This window comes from Tachysurus fulvidraco, chromosome 9 (genome assembly GCF_022655615.1).
Source record: "Tachysurus fulvidraco isolate hzauxx_2018 chromosome 9, HZAU_PFXX_2.0, whole genome shotgun sequence".
NCBI lineage: Eukaryota > Metazoa > Chordata > Actinopteri > Siluriformes > Bagridae > Tachysurus > Tachysurus fulvidraco.
In genome coordinates this window covers 9,806,502-9,829,597 of record NC_062526.1, presented here as the reverse complement: position 1 = coordinate 9,829,597, position 23,096 = coordinate 9,806,502, and the positions used below count along the sequence as shown (strand labels likewise).

Genomic DNA, 23,096 nt, shown 5'->3' with positions numbered 1-23,096 from the left:
CGGATATTTTTCTGGTAATAACACTCCTCCATGTGATTGTTTCAAAATAATTTCATGGCTGATCTTAATGATATTATAGTTGTAATGGTAATGACCATGGTGACCTTGGTGTGTAATTTAAATCTTAGTGAAGCTGATTTTCAGGAAATTTAGGTCTTTAAAACAACAACCAAAAGAAACTTGACACACCACACACTTCCACCCCACCCCTTCCTGCCAAGGAAATATTAGGAGCAAATCTTTGCTAGTCAAACATCACCTTCTCTTACACTTATTTTGATCTGTGTACACAGACATGTTTAATGTGTAGATTTCTGTTTTTATGCATGCAGTCTGCTGGTTCACAGAATTGATGTGCGAACTGATACAGCACAAACTGGTATAACAATATCTAGAGAGCTAATGCAGGCTAGTTCCTACATGTGCTTCCTACTAAAAAAGCTTGTTTATGCTAACCAGCTACTATCTACCACAACACAGGCAGAGCTGTTAAAGATTTTCTAATTATTTTCAAGCAATAAGGAAGCTGGAAAGTTACAGTTGGCTAAGATGCTCTACCAGTTTCACCAGCTCAGCAGTTAGTTTGCAAAGTAAACTGTAGAGTACAACACAATTATTTACGCAAAAAGCTATTAGAATTTATACAACAGTTCATTCTCGTCTATAATAATTTAACTGGATAAACTGATATTTTGCATTGAGACATTCTACTGTGTATTATTCTGCCTGTCTGTATTTTCTTACTTCATGCCATATTGTGTCTGATGTCAGTTGCACAATATTAATTTCTTGTTAACAGAACTGCTCAAATCACATATTCAGTACAACAACACTCTAGCTCCTGCAGTATTAATTCCATGAAGCTATACTTTATTAAATAATATAAATAATTCACCATCATATTGAGATTGTTTTGTGCTGGTACTTGTAGGAAGTTTCCCCTTAACAAGTTGCTGCTTAAGCATGCCATAATTTTCAAACAAACAAACAAACAAACAAACAAACAAACAAATAAATAAATAAATTAGATTAACAATTAAATTGAATTAAATTAAAAATCACCACATGACCCATGTTCTTGTTTGCAGGTTTTCAGATTGTTCTCACCTGGTCACAATAACACAATATAAATAGGCTGTGAAGGCCTGCGCATGGTTTACTTTTTCAAATTGTCATAAATGAAAATTATTTAAAGAAAACGTTATTAGAACTTTCGTTAAACCACAATGCATAAATAAGCACGAAGGTTGCATATCCGAGAGCTTGGTGTTTCAACAAATCAACCTTAATATAATCTCGAAAAATATTGTGCACATTTGCTTGTAGTGTTTGCTATTAGGTTGTAACACACCGCATCGCCACGAGGTGGCAGAACTGCATTACTTTTGTCCTCTCGTATATTTGTTCATCACTAGAGGGCGCTGTTGATCCAGAGTTGCCCTTTAAAATTTGACGCGCGTTAGTAATCTGTTTAATGATAACACTGATAAGTAGGATTGTGGCATTATGCTAGATACAACCATTTTAATCTTGAATTAGCATTAATTTATTAGCATAAATTGTCTTAATTTATATTTGAAGAGCAAAAAGAGCAGTGTTTCTCTATCCTGGAGGATTAGAACCATTTTAGGAAGCCAAAATCTCAAACTTATCCATTGAACCGATGAATAAATCTTTTTCTTATGTTGTTTATAATAATACAATATAATACAAAGGGATTATGTGCAAAAACAGAAATTTTCTTAATTAGGATTGAGGTCTGGATTGGACATTTGATTAATGACTATTTAATGATTTGTTTTTTGGTTTGAAAAAACTTCCATAGGGTGTATTGTTGGAGTCAAAGTAAATCAAAACACAGCACATTTATTAAGAAAAATTGTATATATAAATGCTATATAAAGCGTTTCACCTTTATTTAACAGATTTTGTCATGATTTTATACCAAAACACATATGATAATCAGTGTATAATGTCAATTTTGTAAGTATCCAATGTGTGCAAGAAGGATAAAGAATCATCCAAAGATAGTATGATTAATTTTCGATTTTTATTCATTTTTCTCACACAGATTAATGCCCCCCCCCCCCCCAAAAAAAAAAGCCACTGGCATATTACAGTAATCTTGAAAGACACAAACTGACAAATTATGGAAAGTGAGCACAGTTAATAATTTATAATTTATTAACTTACACTAAACACTGACATGCATCTCAGAAAAGCAATTCTTCATATAGGAGAAAAGAAAAGAAAAGAAATAAAAAGGAAAGAAATGGAAAGAAAAAATGGAAAGAAATAAAAAGAAAAGAACAGAAAAAAGAAAAAGAAAAGAAAAGGAAATATTTTTCTGCTATCTGCATAGGAAATCCAGAACTTCCTCTTTCTTTTATCTGAGTATGAATCAAATATTTAACAAACTTGAAAAATATCACCCGGAAGTGGTCAGTATGTTTGTTTATATGTTAGAGTCTATATTTAAGTGTTAGAGTCTATATGTAATTGTTAGGGTCTATATGTAAGTATTAGAGTCTATATTTAAGTGTTAGAGTCTATATGTAATTGTTAGGGTCTATATGTAAGTATTAGAGTCTATATGTAAGTGTTAGAGTCTATATGTAAGTATTAGAGTCTCTAAGTATTAGAGTCTAGATCTAAGTGTTATAATCTATATTTAAGTATTAGAGTCTATATGTAAGTATTAGAGTCTATATGTAAGTATTAGAGTCTATATGTAAGTGTTAGAGTCTATATTTAAGTGTTAGAGTCTAGATCTAAGTGTTATAGTCGATATTTAAGTGTTAGAGTCTATATGTAAGTGTTAGAGTCTCTATGTAAGTATTAGAGTCTAGATCTAAGTGTTATAGTCGATATTTAAGTGTTAGAGTCTATATGTAAGTGTTAGAGTCTCTATGTAAGTATTAGAGTCTATATTTAAGTATTAGAGTCTATATGTAAGTATTAGAGTCTATATTTAAGTGTTAGAGTCTATATGTAAGTATTAGAGTCTATATGTAAGTATTAGAGTCTATATTTAAGTGTTAGAGTCTATATGTAAGTATTAGGGTCTATATGTAAGTATTAGAGTCTATGGACAGATGCTTCTTTCACTATAATTAGGCGAAAAAACAGGAACCAAAAATTGAACGCATATAATGAATTTCCATGAAGCATATTCCTTGGTGTACATTGCAATTCACACACATCTGCAATCGGTTCATTCTGATGCATCTAATAAAACATGGCTCTGTGATTTTGTATTATTATGAAGCGCATAACAAGACAATGGAAATGTAGCTATATGATGTGCAGCGAACATGATTAAAAAAAATATAATCCAAGCAATCCGATATTAATATCGGCACATTAGTAGGCTAAAGTGTTTGAGATATTTTTTTTCTATATAGTACTGTTACATTTCAATCCCATTTTAAGAGTTCATCTCTTATTAGTCTGGTATTAGGAGTTAATGTGTTAATCAGTGCGCTAGGTCTGATTGAGCTAAGGAGGAATTTTGATGGAAATAATTACAGCCGCTTTACCAAAGATTAACCCGTTGTTCTAATTTCTTGCATTATAACGCCATTATAAAAGTGCATAGAGGAACGAATTAGTAAACGAGCACGTGACTTAAATAGCTACGTGAAGAGTGAGCACGTGGAGGTATGCTCGCGCACAATACAAGCAGCCTAATTACATCCACTCTCTAATCAAAACTGGAACTGATTTATTTCGTTTATTTATTCATTTTATTATTTCTCGATGACCTTTAACAATTAAATCTTATAAAACGGTTATTATACACATCCTCTCAAAGAGCACAATTGTGTAAAATTGTTTAAATACTGATTTAGTACAGATTTGTAGAAATAGTTATTATTTAATATCTATTTCACATAGGAGGCATTTTTTAAATTAAAGATTTATTTTGGTGTTTACTTCATGTCTCAATTTCAAGAGATATTTTGGCAACGAGAATTGAGCTTGTATGTTGTCTAATTTGTTGTATGAGACTGAAAATCCAGGATAATTTTTCACACGCTAAATATTAGTCAAGTAAATGAACCTGTTAACCAAAAGCCCATGTGCATGAGGATATTAGATGTGTTCTGGAGGAGAGGACAAATTACTTTTGTAAAAAAAAAAAAAAAAATCTAAACTAAATCGGAAATAAAATTGTCAATATATGTTTAATCCCACTAATTGCCCTCAAAATATTTCTACTGTGCAGTGCAAACAGCAACAATATATAATAACAAAAGCAAGCAACACTACTAATAATTGGTATAATAATAATGACAATAATAGTAAAAAATGATAATAAATTATCCATAATAATAATAATAATAATAATAATAATAATAATAATAATAATAATAATAATAATAATAATAATAATAATAATAATATGACCAGATAAAAATGTTGAGATATATTACCCTCATTTCCCCAGTACGCCGTTAAATTTCTCTAAAATGGATTAAACAACACATGTTTTACATTGAGCAACCGCTGGGTGTCGCCACGTATCACCGAAATGATTTCTACTGACCCAGATTTTAATTTTCCTTGATTTGAAATAAAGCTATGACGACCGAATTAAAAAAAACTAACACCTTTAGTTGCTGACCAGTTCTGCCATAAATGCATGACATATTTTCTTATATATATTTATTGCTGGTCATACAGCTGACCAGATAACCAGAGAGCCGTTAACAAGCTTTATTTTGACAACTGTCCGTTTTGACATATAATGATACAAATATAATAAATGTACACTATCTATCTATCTATCTATCTATCTATCTATCTATCTATCTATCTATCTATCTATCTATCTATCTATGTACGCACGCACACACACACACACACACACACACACACACACACACACACACACACACACACACACACACACACACACACACACACACACACACACACACATATATAGGACACAATAAAAAATATTTTTATATAGTATACACACACACACACACACACACACACACACACACACACACGCACACGTACACGTCATTTTTACATCTATTAATATATGAGGGGGGGGGGTAATAGCGCATGCATTTGTGCAATCAGAGAAAAATTAATCAAAATAATATAGAGCTTTCTACCCTTCACTAATTGATACTATTACAGGTATTAGTCCTGATTTTAAAACGAAACTGCTATTAGCTATATCACTATTAGACCACGATAATCTGTCATTACATGTTAAACTGCTGCTCTATAAACGACTAAAAAATATACCAGTTCAGTGGACGATGTTTCATACAGATTCATACAAATTATCCCGATTAAATAATAATAATAATAATAATAATAATAATAATAATAATAATAATAATAAGAAGAAGAAGAAGAAGAAGAAGAAGAAGAAGAAGAAAGAAAGAAAGAAAGAAAGAAAGAAAGAAAGAAAGAAAGAAAGAAAGAAGAAAGAACAAACTAAACCCCTTATGCGACTCTGAGTGAAGATGTCTTCATCATAAGATGTCTTCATTATTTAACGTTGTGTATTTTTCTAGTTATATCATGCATTAGAAGGCATGAAATATTGAAGGCAGCTGGTAAATTACTCTATAAGGCTTCTAAATGTAGGAGAAGAATGAGCATTAAGAATTTTGATACTTATATTTAATCGTACTGATTTAGAAAAGAAAAGGAAATGTGGCTGAATATATCAGAAGGTGTCCAGAGCTGTATTTAAGCATGATGATTTATGTGACTGATGCTCAGAGTAGCCTAATTGATTATAGTTCAGTCGTTTTGAATTCTTTATGGCTGAAAGACAGCATGTGTGTAGGCCTTTGTGCGGGTGTGTAGGCCTTTGTGCGGGAGTATGAACAGTCTTCACCACAAACCTAAACTACATGTAGCTATTAAATTGAATCAGCTGGTTGAAAAAAATTAATTGTGCATGTAAATGTTATTATAAAGTAAATCTCTGAAACGATTGTTCTTGTCCTCGTTTTGTTTTAGCCGAGGTTTCCCCCACTACTTTTTAGGTTGGGGGGGCGCCTTCCTATTCTAATTGCATTGTAAATATGCATCACCATGATAATGGGGTCGCGCGCAGGCGTAGCCCCGCCGCTCACGTGCGCTTCACAACTTCGGGCCCTCTCACTGCGTGTAGATGGAAGACAGGGTCAGAGGATAAACTAGCTTTACAAGTAAAGTTCAATTTCTCTCGGTAACAAACAAGGAGACGCAACTGGGCTTGTCCCGAAAATATGCATAAGCGTAGCAATACGCCTGCATATAGGACAGCACGTGTCTCGAGCCGCCTGGGATGAAAATCTTTACGTGTGCCTGCCTGGCCACTTCTATTGGGTGCCACCTCAGCTGAGCAGCTCGGAGCAAAGGTGCACAAGCTGAAGAGCGCTTACACACAAAAAAAGTTCCGGAGATGCGTGTTGCCTCGAATTTCTGTCTGCAAAAGGTAGATTATTTATGGGCGGCGGACACTAAGCGTTGTCTTTAAGGGTAAGTGTGACGCAAAATGATGTGTCTATTCATATAAAGTTAAATGCCATAGTTAAGGGCGGAATCTGCAGCCGATGAGTGATTACTGATTTCTTGTTATTCGAGGATAGGAAACATTATCTATCTTGCACGGTGGCGCTCTGGATACTAGAGTCGGATTCAGTGGATTTGCATAAGACATGTAATTATGCAGTTATAACAGTCTGGTAGTCTAACAACCGGGCTGTGCAGACAGTCCATTTCACACAGACTCTTAATAAGTTTTCATATAAGAGTCTTGCATATAAAGGCCTCTTATACAGAGTATAACTGACATGTGGCATTGCGTGATCATGCAAAATTATGCAAACCGTTACTAAACGCTTATTGTTCTTTTGTTCTGCCGTCTTTGTTAGTGTACATTGCATTTAAATAGTGTACTTCTCTGAGATTTTGTAAGTTGTAAATCCGAGACTTTATAAAATCACATTTTATGGTACTCCTTTTTGCTGTGAATACAGAATATGAAGGAAAACAAAGAAAATCAACATTCAGAACCTACCGCTCGTGTAAAATGCTGCTGTATAAAATGAAAGAGAAATAGAAAACAACATAAGCACGGTCACCGTGAATGCAAAAGAGATGCAAATATACCTTTTACATATGCATCAATATTTAAAATAACACACACGCTGGAAGCGTCTTCAGCGATGAACCGAGCAGTGTCTCAGTGCGCACGGACGCCAGTCTCCGCTCCTTCAGCGCGCGCTCCGAATCCCACCATGCAGATGATCGCCATATTCAATATATAAACAAAACACAATTCGTGTCTATTCTCTTCAAATAAAATACGAGCCTCTTCGGAGCAGACGAGTGTAAAATTACTCCGAGCGCAGTTAGAAAGGCGGCGTAAGGGGATTTGCATATTTGATGCGCTAATTTCCTTGATGTATTTAAATATGGCTGCGTGTAGCAGAGCGGCTTGTCTACGTCACTGGACGTGACCTCGTTGTTAAATCTAAACGCGAATCCGCTTGCTATCTTGGAGAATTAGAAAGAGGGACAGAATTACGTGGTGTAACGTCATTATTAATTTTCTAACACAAAAATAGCTTGTTTCTTAAAAAGATTTGAAATAAAAAATCATATTCAATAAACCTGTAACATATGATTAGAAAAACTACAGGTAACATAATAATAATAATAATAATAATAATAATAATAATAATAATAATAATAATAAACAGTATAATGTTATTCTTCATCTCAATAATAATAATAATAATAATAATAATAATAATAATAATAATAATAATAAGAAGAAGAAGAAGAAGAAGAAGAAGAAGAAGAATATAGAAAATAATGGTCTACTTTTTGGCTTATTAGAAGGTTGTATGTGTAACACATAGTCTTCACTACACATTAAAAGCAATGTTCATTTATTAGTGCTAAGGCCTTTTTTTAATGAATAAAGAAGTAAATATAGTATGATTACTTTTTTAAGGGTTGTACTGAATAGACACTCCCCCCCACCCCCCCACCCCCACACACACACACACTAATAATGTCCTCGCTGTGTCTAAAGACGGCGAGCGCGTTCCGTCAGTCCGCTCGTGTGGGACAGAGAAAAGCTCGAGGCAAATTCATTAGCGCAGTCAGTGCGTAACCTGCTCTGGGAAACTGGGGGGCTACAGTCCACGCAAATAAGAGGAAACAATGGCTCCTCAGTTCAAGTCCAACAAAAGACCTGGCCAACTTGTTTGAATTTCCGAGCACGTCCATTCTTTCTCTCTCGCAGAGAAGGAGAGATTCTGCACCCCACCCCACCCCCAATACCCCCCACCCCAAACCCAACCCAACACTAAAAAAAAATCATGCCATGCCAACCCTTCTCTGCTCAACAGTGCACTTTTTCCCATTTGATGCTGTAGACAAATAGGTTATGGGAAACTTCTCGACCCCTCCTCTCTGTCTCCCCCCATCTCGCGCTGTCTCAGTCTCTCACACACTCTCGCGCTGTCTCTAGCGCGCGTGGACTACCGGAGCAGGGAAGCACGCGTAATGAGCTAAGTATTAGCGGCAATTTTGAACCACATGCGCACAGTGTGGACTGGTTGGTCAAACGGCGTTTTGCGCAACGAGAACGGATACTGAACGGTTGGAAAGACGTTCGGAGAGAAAGTGAGTACCTTCCTTCTTTATAGACAGATATGAGCACTAATTTCATTGTAAAGTTTCCCAAGCGCACTTTTACTACAGTGACGCGTTAGTGAAGTAGAACTTTTTTAGTGTTGCTACAAAAGTAGCGTTAATGTGTCTTTCTCTGCTTGACAATGGCATCATCTTTGCATCATCTTTCAAAAGGCTGATAGGATTGTAAAAAAAAAAAAAAAAGCAAAAGCAAAAAAAAAGTAAAAATAAAAAAAAGTAGTAATTATTACTGACAATTGTTTTGAACATATTGGGTTGTATTCAGTATTACATCTAATTCATGCTGGTCAAACAAAGTTAAATAGTCATTAACCAGGTATATAATTGTGCACTCTGTATTTCTGAACTCGCTTTGCTGCATTACGGTGTTACATTCTCATATATGTCGAAATTTGGTGTCTTTTTGCTGTTCATGCACAGTGACTTATTTTAAATCCATACAATCTCATAATCCTTACTGACAAAATCATAGAATTTTAAATATGATTGTTTATTGAAATTGATAATTTATAATTAAATTGACAGTGCAGTCCAAAATCTAAGTATTGTCTCAGATGTGTGATAAAACCAAGAGACAGAAGGCAAACTTATAGTTTTGTTATAAAATATGAGTGGCTTTCAGTAGATGTAGACTAAATACAATGAGTGTTTCAGGTGTAAGGCCTACATTACTGCTTCAGAATAACTGTGATAGAAGCCACAATTATAAAGTCATTTATTCAGCTAATTCATTCACACGACAAGGATAGTATCTGATGTTCTCGGCTCAATCAAGAGTGGAAAACCAATGAGCTTATTTCATATTTTTTCACTCTCTTGTCACTGCATTTAATTTAGAGAACCAAAACAGAGCATATTTCTTATTTATCTGAGTACAATTACACAAAGAGCCTAAAAAGGTCCCCTACTGTAGTACTGCTTCAAATCAAGGTTCAATATTCTAGGTATACTTGTGACAGGAAAAAAAAGAATGAAACTCATGTATTAGACAATCGATAAAGTAAACTTTATTGTTTTCCAATGCTTACTAGCTGGCTCCCACTTGAGCACCACCCTCTATGCCTCATCACCACCCTCACCACCACTACCTCTACCATCACTACCCCAATCACCACAACCAGTCAGGCACACTCACACATATTTAGAATTCTAGACTGTTGCTATGTTTGTGTTCATTTTACATTCTCTTGTGCATTCACCTCCGCCTCACACTTAACGAATGGCCTCTTAAGTTTCCACAATTAATGCTGGCGTTTTCTCTTTATTTCATGAGCACAAGGCACAGTTATCAATTATTCCCCCCAAAAAGTATTCCTCACCCTCCCCCATTCTCACACAGTTAAAAAAAACATATATAATAGTCTATTCATTATTCTTTGCATCCTGCAAAGCAAAGTAAATATGTTTTTTATCTGCCTGCTATCACATGGAATGAAAGTCTGTCACCAAAGCTGTGATAACAGAATGAAACATGCTTTGAAGAGGATTATTTGTATTGTTAGAATCGAAATAGCTTGTCACACATGGAAAATGGCAGTCACTGCTTTGGAAATCTATCTGAAAATGAAGATGGTCAGAGTAAAAGGTTACAGAATATAAAGGCATCTCACAGTCTCACATATAAAGGCGATTCACAATCGCTGTAGCCTAAAGCCAGGCCAGGCAACAGTGGCCATGCATGGCTTTACTGCATACCTCCATTTTCTTTAGCTATGTGCTCAAAAATCTCCATCTTCAGGGAGAGAGGCGTCGTGTTCAGTCGCTATCTCTCTCCTCCTTCTGCGATCTTTTCCACAGCGCGGCTAAAATAGCGCGTGCCGACGGCGCACGCAAAAAAAAAAAAAAAAAAAAAAAAAAAAAGAAAAAAAAAAAGAAGCAAACTCCGCGTTTCTAATGACATCATCATTACCTTAACACTCCCGCTGGTCCGAGACCTTTGACCTTGTGTGGTTGGTCCAGATTTTGCTAGTGGATGACCGTCCCCTCCCCTTAAGTCCCCCCCTTCAGTCCCTTAGATGGCCCTATTGCCTTTCCTCAGACCGTTGGTGGCAGCGGCGCGGCGGCACAGCGGAATTTCTCCTCCACTCGCTTTATTATGGCAGGCTTTTTTCTTTTTCTTTTTTTTTTGCGATATATGCGTTTCAGCACACGGAACCTGTCACCCCTCGTCAAAATGATGCAAAAAAAAAGGAAAAGCAAGAGCTCTATATTTTGTGGCGACACTAACGCGGTGTTATTCATATGTTCACTCATCCTCCGGAATCGGATTTCTCCTTTTGTAACGTGGCCGTCGGTTCCGCGGGATACCGATCACCGCCTGCGCAGTCTAATAGGACCAGAGGAGGCTTTTGTAAAATTGCAATGCAAATGAGGGCCTGAACAAGGATGGCTGCACCTTCCTCACCTTCCTCACCGCTCGCGCCCTCCAACTCTAATGTTGGTTTATGTCTCGATTCCGGGGAATTACCTCATAGCCCAGGCTATAATTTGTGCTTTTTTAACTTCTGAGGAAAGCGTTATTTTAGCTCCACTTTTGGCTGTAGTTGTGAACAACACTGGACGACTTGATAATTATGGAGTTGCTTTGACAACTTCACCATGTGGATGTGCACCATCGACAACCACGAGGCGTCTGGACGGATTACTGTCACGGAATTGAACTGGAAGCGAGTTGTTATCTTTGGTTATCTAGCTGTATGAGTGTGTTGGCCGTCATAAAGCTAGATAACCGAAAGTAAAAACTGCCTCCATGCTCATCGACCTTTGTAGATGCTGCAAGACTTGATGGGTTTAAGAAAGTGTGTGATTAATGTGATGTGAAGTGATGCAAACCTTCTAAAGTTTTACATGCAAAATGAGAGATGGTGGTGGGATTTTATATGGGGTTGTGGATATTTCTCTCTCTCTCTCTCTCTCTCTCTCTCTCTCTCTCTCTCTCTCTCTCTCTCTCCCTCTGTCTCTCTCTCTCTCTCTCTCTCTCTCTCTCTCTCTCTCTCTCACACACACACACACACACACACACTAGAAAACTGTTTTTCTTTACAGAATTTAGTTGATGCAGGGGTGAAGAAGTCCTTCTTTACACACAATTGCACAAACTTCTATGAGTGACAATACTCCTGAAAAATGTATTTTTATATATATATATATATATATATATATATATATATATATATATATATATATATATATATATATATATATATATATATATATAAAATCTCTGCTCTGTCGCCTTTGGCCAGGAAACGGCGCTGGCATCCCAAACAGAAATAATTAGGACATATACAGAGCTGACAAAAAAATGGAAAAGGGGTGGGCACATGGGATAGCGTTAGGAGTTGGGGGGAGTTGCTCCTCCTTAATTGATTCCGTTAAAACGGAGCACAGGAGATGTGAACGAGCGGACGCTCCCATTCCCACGCTCGGGGGCAAGCGGCGGTGCCACAGGCCGAAACGAATATGACATACAGAGCCGGCGGGGTTTGGTGGGCTTTAGCAGGGGGAGGGTGAAGGAAGGGGGGAGGAAGGGGGGAACCACAAGGGTCATGAAAAGACGTCAAGTGCACCCGACTCATCTGCATCACTTTAGAAAGTGGCGGTCCCCATGCAGCGCGCGCACGCGGGCCCCCGACCAGACGAGCTGCAGCACTAACGGCTCCGAGCGCCCGCGACGCTTCTACACGCCACAGTCCGGGCCTCTGTATCAGCAAGCTGAAGTGAAACTTCGCTCTCCTTTATGAAACTATTATATTGTTCACTTTAGAGCAAAGCGTCGACGCAGCCTACAGAATAAAACGGGCTACAGACGCGCTGGAAAGGTGACATCACGTCCTTTGTGCTCGCATTGTATCTGAACTTGAGAAAAAAAAAGATATTCATTAAATCGTCCTGACGCCTATATTGCTTATATTAGCATCATGGCATGGCGCTTAAATGCAGTAGGATTCCAAATAAATAGGCATGTATTACTTTTTTAATTTAATTTTTTTCACAATAATTAGACCCGTTGACCTGTATTATTATTATTATTATTATTATTATTATTATTATTATTATTATTATTATTATTATTATTATTGACGGTGGTAATTAGGTTTCATTAAAAAAAAAATAATTCATCAACTCATAACCCAGTGTTAATGTGTGTGGGGTGGACTGCTATTATCCAATACCTCATAGAAAAAACCCTCTGAGAGCATGAACTGTTCAGGTGCAGAGTCTAACAGAAACTCAAAGCACAGTGAAACAGCTGCCTTGCCCTTTGAATAAGTCCTTGTTGTCAAGACTTGGCACACTGATGTTGTGTTAAACATCTGAAGTTAAAAATGCTCCAATATACAAAAATAACTCACTCTATTGGATTTTTTAATTGTGAACATCCACACTGTTAACATGGCCTGCTTGTCTCATTACTGCAGTCTATTTTGTTCATTAGACTTTTAACAGCGGGCAAAATATTCAGAATAAATCTCAAGCCTTGTTGTTTATACATGCATTTTTGTTTGCACCAATCATTTTTGATTATTTATTTGATTATTTTTTTTGTTTCAAGCCTTTGCTGCCTGACCCGTCATTTCACCTATTTTAAGCGAGTCTTGTAGGCACAGAGGTTGGAAAGTCATTCGAATCTATTCTAAATGTCACGGCTGCGATTTAATGCAGGGATGTACTGCAGAAAGGTGGTGAGTGGACTGGAATCTCTGCAAATTATATTTTGAAGGAGGCTTTCATTATGGCAGTGCCACATGCTTTGAGTGATAGAAATGGGTCACATTTTTCAAGGATATCAGTATTCCAGCAAGCCAGTATATGCTCTGTGTAGAATAGCTGCTGTAGTGATATGCTCCTTAGAAAAATGCATGCCGGGATTTCTCTTAAGGTTTATGCTCTTCTGCCCCATAGCTGACATGTACTATTATTTCACAAAAAGGATAAAGGAGATAGGAAATTAAAACAGATTACTGTTCTTTGATTTTTTGCTGGACATTTGATATGTACATATGGCCATGATATGTCTGAGGTTTACAGAGATCACATCAGCTTATAACTGTACAGCATATAAGTGTAATGAATGTTCGTGTGCTTCTTACCGCATATGAAAGATTTTCTTGATTGTGTTTGTGTGTGTGTGTGTGTGTGTGTGTGTGTGTGTGTGTGTGTGTGTGTGTGTGTGTGTGTGTGTGTGTGTGTGTGTGTGTTTGTGTGTATGTCTGTGTGTCTTGGGCACATTTACAGTGAACAGGGAGAAAATCTTACCTTTTTGATTGGCTGAATAGTATAACCATGGCGACCAAGGCAGCTTATAAGTATTCATTGGGTGAGCAATCTTCATATTTTGGACTACTCCACTTCTCTCAAATGCCAAGGCCTCCTGTCTGGCTGTTCTGTTGCCCTTGATAGTAGGAAGTCTCAAATCCACTTCCATTTATATTTTTAAAATTACTTTACCATGAACATTCTTGATGCCAATATACTGTAATGGCAAATTTGAACTTTAAATTTATACGAAATTGAATGTTAAATGCATTTTGTCTCTTACAACCTTATATACACTTAAATTCAGTTTATGTACTGCATCTACTGCATGGTTATTTGATTTGGTCTAGATGCTTCTGGTTTGAAGTGACTTGTAAGAGATTTCTTAAAAACATTAAGAAAAAAAGACAAGGGAAGATGAGGGTAAGGTAATAATTATATATCTTCGCATGAAAGGTGAAAGACTTTCTGGTTCCTTTCCTTGAATGCCTATTAATGAAAGCTTGTGGATCAGTCAATTATGTGCTTGTATTATTTGCTTTTTTTTTTTTTTTATTAAATTAAATAAAAAAAATGTTTTTTTACAATGACCCGTGTACAAAAAACAACAACAACAACAACAACAAAAAAAAAAAACAGAACACATTTCATAGGACCAGACAGGAATATATCCAAATAAATAATTACAGCAGATGGTCTCAAACAGTAATGCATTTTAGTATTCCATAGTAGCTCGATCCAAGGGCGAGACTGAAGATAGATTGGCTAGGTGATTGTTTAAGGCTGTAAGTGGAGGATTTAAATGAGCAGAATGCTGCCGGGAGCTGTGTATAGTCCCACCCCTTCATGCACTGGTCCTCTGTCACATGTACCTTGCTTTTCACGTTGGTTGGTGTCGCTCTGGCAACCAGAGGTGAGCTCAGAGAGTGCATGTGAAAGAGTGTCAGTGTGTGCGTATGTGTGTACGTGTGTGTGCATTTGCATATGAGTCTGAGGTATTCGCTATAATGGAGTATGTGCAAAACTGGGAGTGTAGGTGTATGTGTTTGTGTGTGTATGTGTGCGAGAGAGTTAAAACATGCATATAACAAGGCACCTTTCATCATCCCGCTACTCCATTTCCATTCGGTCAAATCTCTGTTCATTACACTTTAATGCTCCAGCCGTCTTAAACGTAATGTGATGTCCAGTCACATCACACGCATGTTGTGAAATTAGTCTCATACAAACTCTGTGGGTTTCTGAGATCCTCTAGGTCAGCTGAAAACAGGGATTGTATTCCCATATTCATTTTTTTGTGTAAAGAATAATCAGAAATAACATCCAGGTTTTTCCAGTGCAGCCCAGTTGTACAATAATCTGCTTCCTCAGATATCTCATAGCCGAGCTTTTGTCAGCACTTTTAAGTGTTCGTATTAATTACATTCCTTGGAAGTACCATGGAAATGATCTAAAAAAAAAAGGAAAGAAAGAAAGAGGGAGATAAAGGTAAGAGGTTTAAATCAGCTCTAACACTTGCAGTAGAGTGAGCAGGTGAGTAAGGCTTATAAAAGCTTCAATAAATGATTTAGCTCATTTTAAGTGCAATATTGTACCGTTCTAAAGATCTGTCATGCCTTACACTAACGTAGCTGCCCTGAGCTAATTATTAATATATATATTTTTTTCTGCTGTATAATCATAAACAATTCAGAATTTCTCTGTAATACACTAACCTGACTCAATACAGGAGCGAGGCGGCATGTGTCTCTTACTGATGGTTTTATAGTATTCAACTGGAACTGACTGGCTGAGTGTCCATTTGCATTCTGCTATGCTCTGCTGAATTTAGATTATGCAAATGGATCTCATGCTATAAATAAATTGCTATAATTGCACAGGAAAACACCTCAATTCTGTCAGATGCGAAAGCTTAAATAATGCATTTCATGCCTGTGAATTATTTACTTGTATTAATTACAAGTAACCGGCAGCACAACACAGTGTTGTTCTTAGAAGATAATATAATCTTTGTCCTTTCTTTGTAAAAAAAAAAAAAAAGAAGAAAAAAAGAAGAAAGAAAGAAAGAAAGAAAGAAAGAAAGAAAGAAAGAAAGAAAGAGAGCTAAAAATATTAACAATTGAAATTTCTCATGAAGGAGGAAAAATTTGTTAGAAATGTCCTCTAGTAGAAATTAAATTATGTGGGTGACACAAGAATTATTTTACAACCTGATTTCACCAAAGCCCTAATTATCTGGGCTAAATTTAGATCAGACAGAATTAATAAGAGAAGATTTAAGCCCTACGAATTACATCAAATCTGCGATAAATTGGCTTTATGCTGTTTGTAAGAGGCTGCTGGTGTTTCTAAGTGTACGCGCTCTCCAATTAAATTATTTAATCACCGCACCTGTCAAGCACTGACTACGTCATGCAGAGAACCACGCTTACATTAGAATCTCGACTTTATGCAAATTTGATGAGCACCACCTCATGCATATATGCGCCGTTCCCTGGAGCTGCCTGCTTAATATCCTTATTAGAAGGGGGGGGGATTAAAAATTGATGGCAGAGGTTGGGTAGGCAGATCGTACCCTTCTATCTGCCCACGAAGTGGTAGCACAGGTTCTGAAGCCATATCTATGCAACAGTGCTTCCTTCTTTCAAGGTGCCACCATCTTAAAGGGCTTAGCAGTGGCGAGCACGCGGAAGAGGGTAGGGACCTAAAATGTCCGCTGGCACAGGCTCGCGCATCCTCCTTGCTAACGTGCTCACATCAATTACAAAATTATCCAGTATCACCGAAGCCGTGCATGCTGAGCGACTCATTTGCATGCATCGACTCCCCCTCCCCCTGGTACTATCAGTTTTATATGCGAATGGCTTATGGCAAGCAGCGGCGCGTCTTATCCATGCACAACACGCGCCCTTTGCACAAATGCAGGGTGGAACCCAATGCATGTTATCACCGACTGTATTCATCTATAGCACCTCATGATCGCTAGAAATTCCAAATGAATTTATATTTGCTATGTGGCCTGTGGCTAGAACCTTGGTAAACCATTCTATTGATATTAAAATTTGCACAGCTCTAATCTAACGGTGATAAAAGTGAAGGCATTCCCATATCTCTGATAGATGCCAATTGCTGTCAGATTATGCTCAGCTCATTTTAACACTGATTGGAAGAGACTGAAATTGTCTTAACGGTCTACGTTTCTCAGTCCCGATCGAGTCGTAGTGTCATCCGATTCACCCTCGCCAAATTTCTGTTTGCCGTTCCATCAGGCCCAATCCACTCCAGTGTCTTAATTATTTCAAAGGTGGCTGCTTAAAACAGGGCAGCGTCGCAGTACCATTTGCATTTTGCTTTCATCTCTGTAAGCCCTCATGGCACTGTCGAGGCAAGTGTGCGGGAAATGAGTCCTAATGCTTGGCTCCATGCGACTACACCCAACTCGTACACAGGCGTGAATTGGCGCGCACACAAATACACACACATACACACACTCACAGGGGCTTGCATTGAATTGCAGACATACATGAAGGCATACAACAAAAGATCCACACATGCGCTGAGAGCATTTCCATGCTGAGTTAGGTGACAAAAAAGGTAGGCACATATCTTCTGTGCACAGTGATGTAAAGACCAGGGTTAGACCCTTTTGTAGCTCGGTCAGGTAATTGTCGGGGGTGAATAGAAGCATGGAAGTGCAGACAAAGTATTGGGTTCATTTTCTATTTCTCTTTCTAGAACATATGCCATGTGGTTTGACTAGCAGCACTCACACCTGCAATCACATGGTAATGGGCTTCTTTGGAGGTCTGTGAATTTGGCATCGGAGGGATTGTCAGAGAAGAACAAGATCTTACATGGGAAAGTATATTGACTGTACAGCTGTCATATAGTGTAATTTGCCTTTGAACAAACCTGGACTTTTGATCATATGGTGATCAGTAATGATGTTATGTATAGCATAGTCCATCCTCAATCATTTTTCGTGTATATGTCACCCAAGAACATCCTCGGCATTTGTGACACCTCTCTATGCCCCATTATTTTCCGATCTTCAGTTTGGGCGCACATGCATGTAAATATCCCTCCGCCTACATCTCGTTGTCTCACCTCCAGGAAGTCTGGATTGTGTTGATTAGTGTGAAAATGTGCTCCTGGGGTGTTCTGTGAAACTCCCTCCCCCTCACTCGCTTGCACGCACCTGATGTGTGGAACCCCCCTTAGTCTGCTGAGATGAGATGAGTGTAATTAAATTCCTGCATGTGTTAGGCCGGGCCTGTCAGCAGCTAATAAACGGAGATGAGGGAGTCTCCTGTACACTGAAATAAGACAGCAGGGCATGGAGGGCAGCCAAAGGGGAGCCAGGCAGACACTCAGACTGCAATGTGACATTATTTTCACAGCAGCTGAACACCATGTACACTGGAGCTTGATAGATTTTGTAGTAAATATTTTTATAAAGTCGTTACATATATGATAAAATCAATGAGCTATGCACCTTTTTTATTGTCACCCTACAAAACATTTCCTATTGCATGGCTATGTGGCTGCTCAGCCCCTGTATTTGGTTGTCTCTGTAAAATAGTCACTATGCGTATTGTTTTGCTTGAATCTGGCCATGACGCATACACTGCATGCTTTTCTCTCTGCTTTGTTTGCTGGGAAGAACCCTCATTTTTCACCCAGCAGACAAGATGCAGGCTGTCAGTGGGGGAATCATACCTGGTTCCATGCTAGACCAGTCGCCCCTCATACAGCCCAGTAGCTGCTGATTGTCAGTGTGGGGTGCTGGCAGAGAAATGCAATAACTCTAGACACCCAGGCTGTGGAACTGTAGAGGGGGATGGGTGAACTTGCAGCCTGCCAACGCTGTGCGTGAAAAGAAAAAAAAAAAGCCTGCTTTTGGCCGAAAAAACACATCCTGCAGACTAGACAAACACACGGACCTGCTTTCCTACTTCCTACCACTTCCTTATGCTCTTCCTTATCATTCTGGAACTAACTGTCATGGCTTTCATGGCTGTGGCTCAGTGTCATCTAATTATAATCACAGACAGGAAATATGTCATGAGAGAGGAAGTGCATCATAGTGGTTGTGAGTAATTTCTAGGAATAAAGTAGGAAACACTGGCTGGGTTTGACGTTAATGAGAAAAAAAGAGCGATTTATTCAGTGCAAGCAATTATCCATTTACTTTGGAAAAAGATAGAGACTTTAAAAATGAGCTAGTCCACTCATCGTTATTTATTGTGTGTTTTGGAAAAGTAAAATATTGCACACTGTTGTATTTGTACAAATGAAGCATTTTCAATAAAATCAATAGTTCTTTTCACATCAGCTTGACCATGTGGATATTTATTTCACAATACACCCTATTACATGAGTCTAATATGTGTGAGAAAATGATTTTAATTTCAAAAATGAATACTCCGTGCTTCAAGGCACATGACCTGCATTGTCTGGAGCCTTATTAGGTTGCTATTAAGTAGTAATTAACATGTTACATACAAACTCTTCAAATTGTGATATTTTCTTTTGATCAAATCCCTGCAAATCATACATTCAGGGTTTTTTTATGTGTACAAACAACTTTGTCTCAGGATCTATGCTCCCCTCTATTGACCAGGGAAGCAGTACAATACCGAGCACAGTAGCTTAATAAGACGTGACAGCTGTCATTCCTCCTTTGACATCTGTTAGGAGAAAGACACCATCACTTGGACAAGGCCTGCACTGTTTTTGAGCTTGTTACAGAATAAAATACAGCTGTAAGGGTTCCCTGGCAAGCAAAATAGTTTAAATGCTGTCTGGTCAATCCAAACTAAGCTGGCTTAAACTGCACTGATGTAAACAGAGCTATAAATTATGGACCAAAATATTACAATGTTATAATTGCATTGTTACACAATGTGCAGTGCATTAAAACTAACCTTATTTAATTAAAGATGCACACAAATTCCAATAAAACCCTGGTGAGGAAGTTAGATTTTGTTCGGTTTCCTGTTTAAGAGTAAATATATATTATAGATGTCCCTAAAACTAATGTTAACCTTTTGTATGTCATATGAGTTATGATGAATTTCATCCATTATGTTTAGTATGACATATTATGAAATTGCAGGTGTGAGATTAAATGAATGAAAGCAAACTGGTGAACATATGTGATGTGTTTGCAGTAATTTGAAAAGATTCCATTCTTTATATCATGGCAATAACACACCCGCGAACAAAATTAGCCATGCTGTCAGGGTGGGAAGGGTGTCATAGAGGAGGAGAGAGATGATATAGATACGCTATAAATAAATGAATTTAAATGTTCTGCTCAGAGATCTCATTAGCATAATAAATGCATCTGTGATATCACTAATACAAAGGGCATCATTGTGATAAAGACTGAAAATGACAACAGGAAAAAGAAAATTGCAAAAAAAAAAAAAAAAGACAAAAATGCTACCTTATGATTTTTTTAAAATTCATTAATGAATTAAACCACAGTCCTAGCAACATTTTGTTCTTGTTCACAAACTTAAGGCTTGTGAATTCAGAAGTCAGTATCAGAAGTAAGTGCTTACAAAAGTAAATACTGACAGACTGGAATGTCTTCAATCTGACTCCTGCTTTAGCTGAAAAAGTCAAAGAAAGGAAAATTTGAGTTTCAGATATCTCCACTATTGCTGTATTGAGGCATCAAAACTGACAAATACCACAATGAAAAAAGTAAACGTTATATCTATATTATACAGATTTAGATCTGTTTTTAAAGGTGTCTTAAATATGTTTTTCCCTTTTTTTCTAACAACCAGATAGTTAACATTGGTTTCTCCATTTTGGCTATAAGTAATTTTATTCTCCAGATATTTTTCACATCAGCATGTTCACTTCAAAGTGTTGCGTTCATCTACCGGAATATCCACTGACTTTAGAACAGCGATAAGAACGAAAGAACCGTCTTGTTATATTGCTATTTTGTTATATTGCAATATCATGATCTTAGTATTATAAGTCTGCGTGAAAAGCGATGGGGTTTATGTGGTTAACTCAAATGCCAGAGAAAACATCATCACACCGAAGCCACAATATGTTTCGGATTAGCTTTACCTAGGAAATGCATAACAAAGAAGATAGGAAAGTGTGTTTAGGAGGTTAGGACTGCACAGAGTTTTTATATATGTGTATTGGGGTTTTGGTTGTTGGTTCCACAGCAGTAGTTCTCTGGAAAACAACTGACAAAAGAGACATTTAGTATTGTTAGCCACAAAACTGTACCTGACAGCACATTTAAAATTGAAATGGTTACTTCAGTTGCAGAGCTTCAAACTTGGATCTGTATATGATTCAGACTGCAGGGTGAACCATAAAATGTTCTACCTTTCTCATTTTCTTCCCTTCATCATTTGTGAAAACTATAAACATCATCCAAAAGCAGAAATGTTAGCCTGTAGCTTTAAAATGCTAAATATTTATGAATCGTATTTTCTATTCTGCAGAAGACGGGAAATATGACCATAACTGACCAGTGGAAGAGAGGGAGGCAAAATGGAGCTGTCTGCTTTATCCTGCAATAAAATCCACTATAAGGTGAGCTGAAGAAAGAAAATGAAATGAAAAAAAAAAAAAAACAGACTAACAACTTTGTCTGTGGTGAGTAATCCTTGGCAGGTGAACTCATAACATTTGTTTATCCATGCTTTTATGGAGGTCCCCCGGTTCCTCTTTTTAAGTGTATTTGCGTGTCTGTGCATATGCACTATGTGCCTGAAGCTAAAAATGAAAATAGTATGGTCCACTTTTTCATTGCAAGTAAAAATTATACTTAAAACATAGTGTGTTTTTTTTACTATAGAATCTTCTGTTAAAGTCATTTATTGATAAATTCACATATATCATAACATACAAACGTAAAATAAGTCATAAGGATAAACAGCGAAACACTTGTCTTTAAGGAGCTTACAGTTAAGCTGGAAAAAAAAAACGTATCTGTAGACGAGCAATTCTCGATGTTAATTACTGTTGCTGCCTGTTGGATATGTGCTTTTAAAACCAATTAAAAACAGGATGTAGAGTTCACTCAGGCTTTGAAAGCTACACGTCCTCCTGCCTGCAATCCGGGACTCAGTAATGATTTTTGATCAAAGGTCATGTCTTGCTCTAATAGACGATATAAAGCATAACCCTGAGTGTATGGTAAACTAAAAAGTATTTAGTAATTGCAGTAATTTCTTAATTACTAGTGTAAGTGTTATGTATTTCTGTATTTTTTCATGTTCTTATATATATATTACCGTCCTGTGAATTAGTTCATTAATTGGATTTGCTCTTCATACCAATACGCCCACATCCCGTTTCCTGATTCGGGTTCTCTAATGTTAACATGCATATCACATCGCCGTGCAGCTCCAATCACTATGTTTCATGCATCTAGGATGTGATTAGCATTAGCTTAGATGAGCTAATGAAGTTCAAATGCATGATTAGGATTAACCCGAGATGCTAAACGGAGCTCATGCAGACAAAATGCAGTGTTTACTCTGTACTCCAGTTCTAAATGTAACCTTATCATTTTAATACACCAATGTATAAAGTGTTGCTATTTGTTAGGTCTCATTATTATGAAATTATAATATATCTCATATTCCTATTTTATTGTTAAAAATATTTCGGCCTGGCATTATTCCTTCCCAGTGCCGTCGTACACACCCCATGACATCGACATATACCACATTTCCCCTCCTTCCCGATTTCTAGAACCTTCTTCAAAAAGAAACATATTGCACTAATCAGCGTTTGATCCTTATTCATGTTCCAATTTTTCCTCCTACCGGAAAAAAGTGATCTAGTTGAGATCTATAATTAAAGATGATAGCGCAACATTGCATGCATTAAATATCCAAGTAGCAAATGGAATGTAACGGTGCTGTGCTGCATGAGTTTAACCCATATCATTATTTTATGCCAGGAACAAAGGCTAGGCGCATAGCAAAAAAAAAGATGCAAATGTATGCAAATCGCTGGCAGCAAGAGGAAGGAGTGGATAAGACAGGCTAGAGAAGACGCACAGAAAAAAAAAAGAAGGGGGGGTGTTTACCTTCGCAAACCAGCCATTTTGAGGTGATTGCGTTTTTAAATATTTCTCCACGATTACACCGGAG

The 23,096-nt window shown here is 37.3% G+C and overlaps 1 long non-coding RNA gene across 1 annotated transcript in view; it reads left to right on the top strand.

Annotated features, from left to right (window-relative positions):
- The first annotated feature begins 8,106 nt into the window (after positions 1-8,106).
- LOC113637761 overlaps positions 8,107-23,096 on the top strand; it is a 36,802-nt gene continuing 21,812 nt past the window's right edge. Inside the window, exons 1-2 of the long non-coding RNA XR_003439434.2 lie at positions 8,107-8,661; positions 21,435-21,525. This is a non-coding gene — a long non-coding RNA (uncharacterized LOC113637761). The remainder of the gene's footprint in view (positions 8,662-21,434; positions 21,526-23,096) is intronic.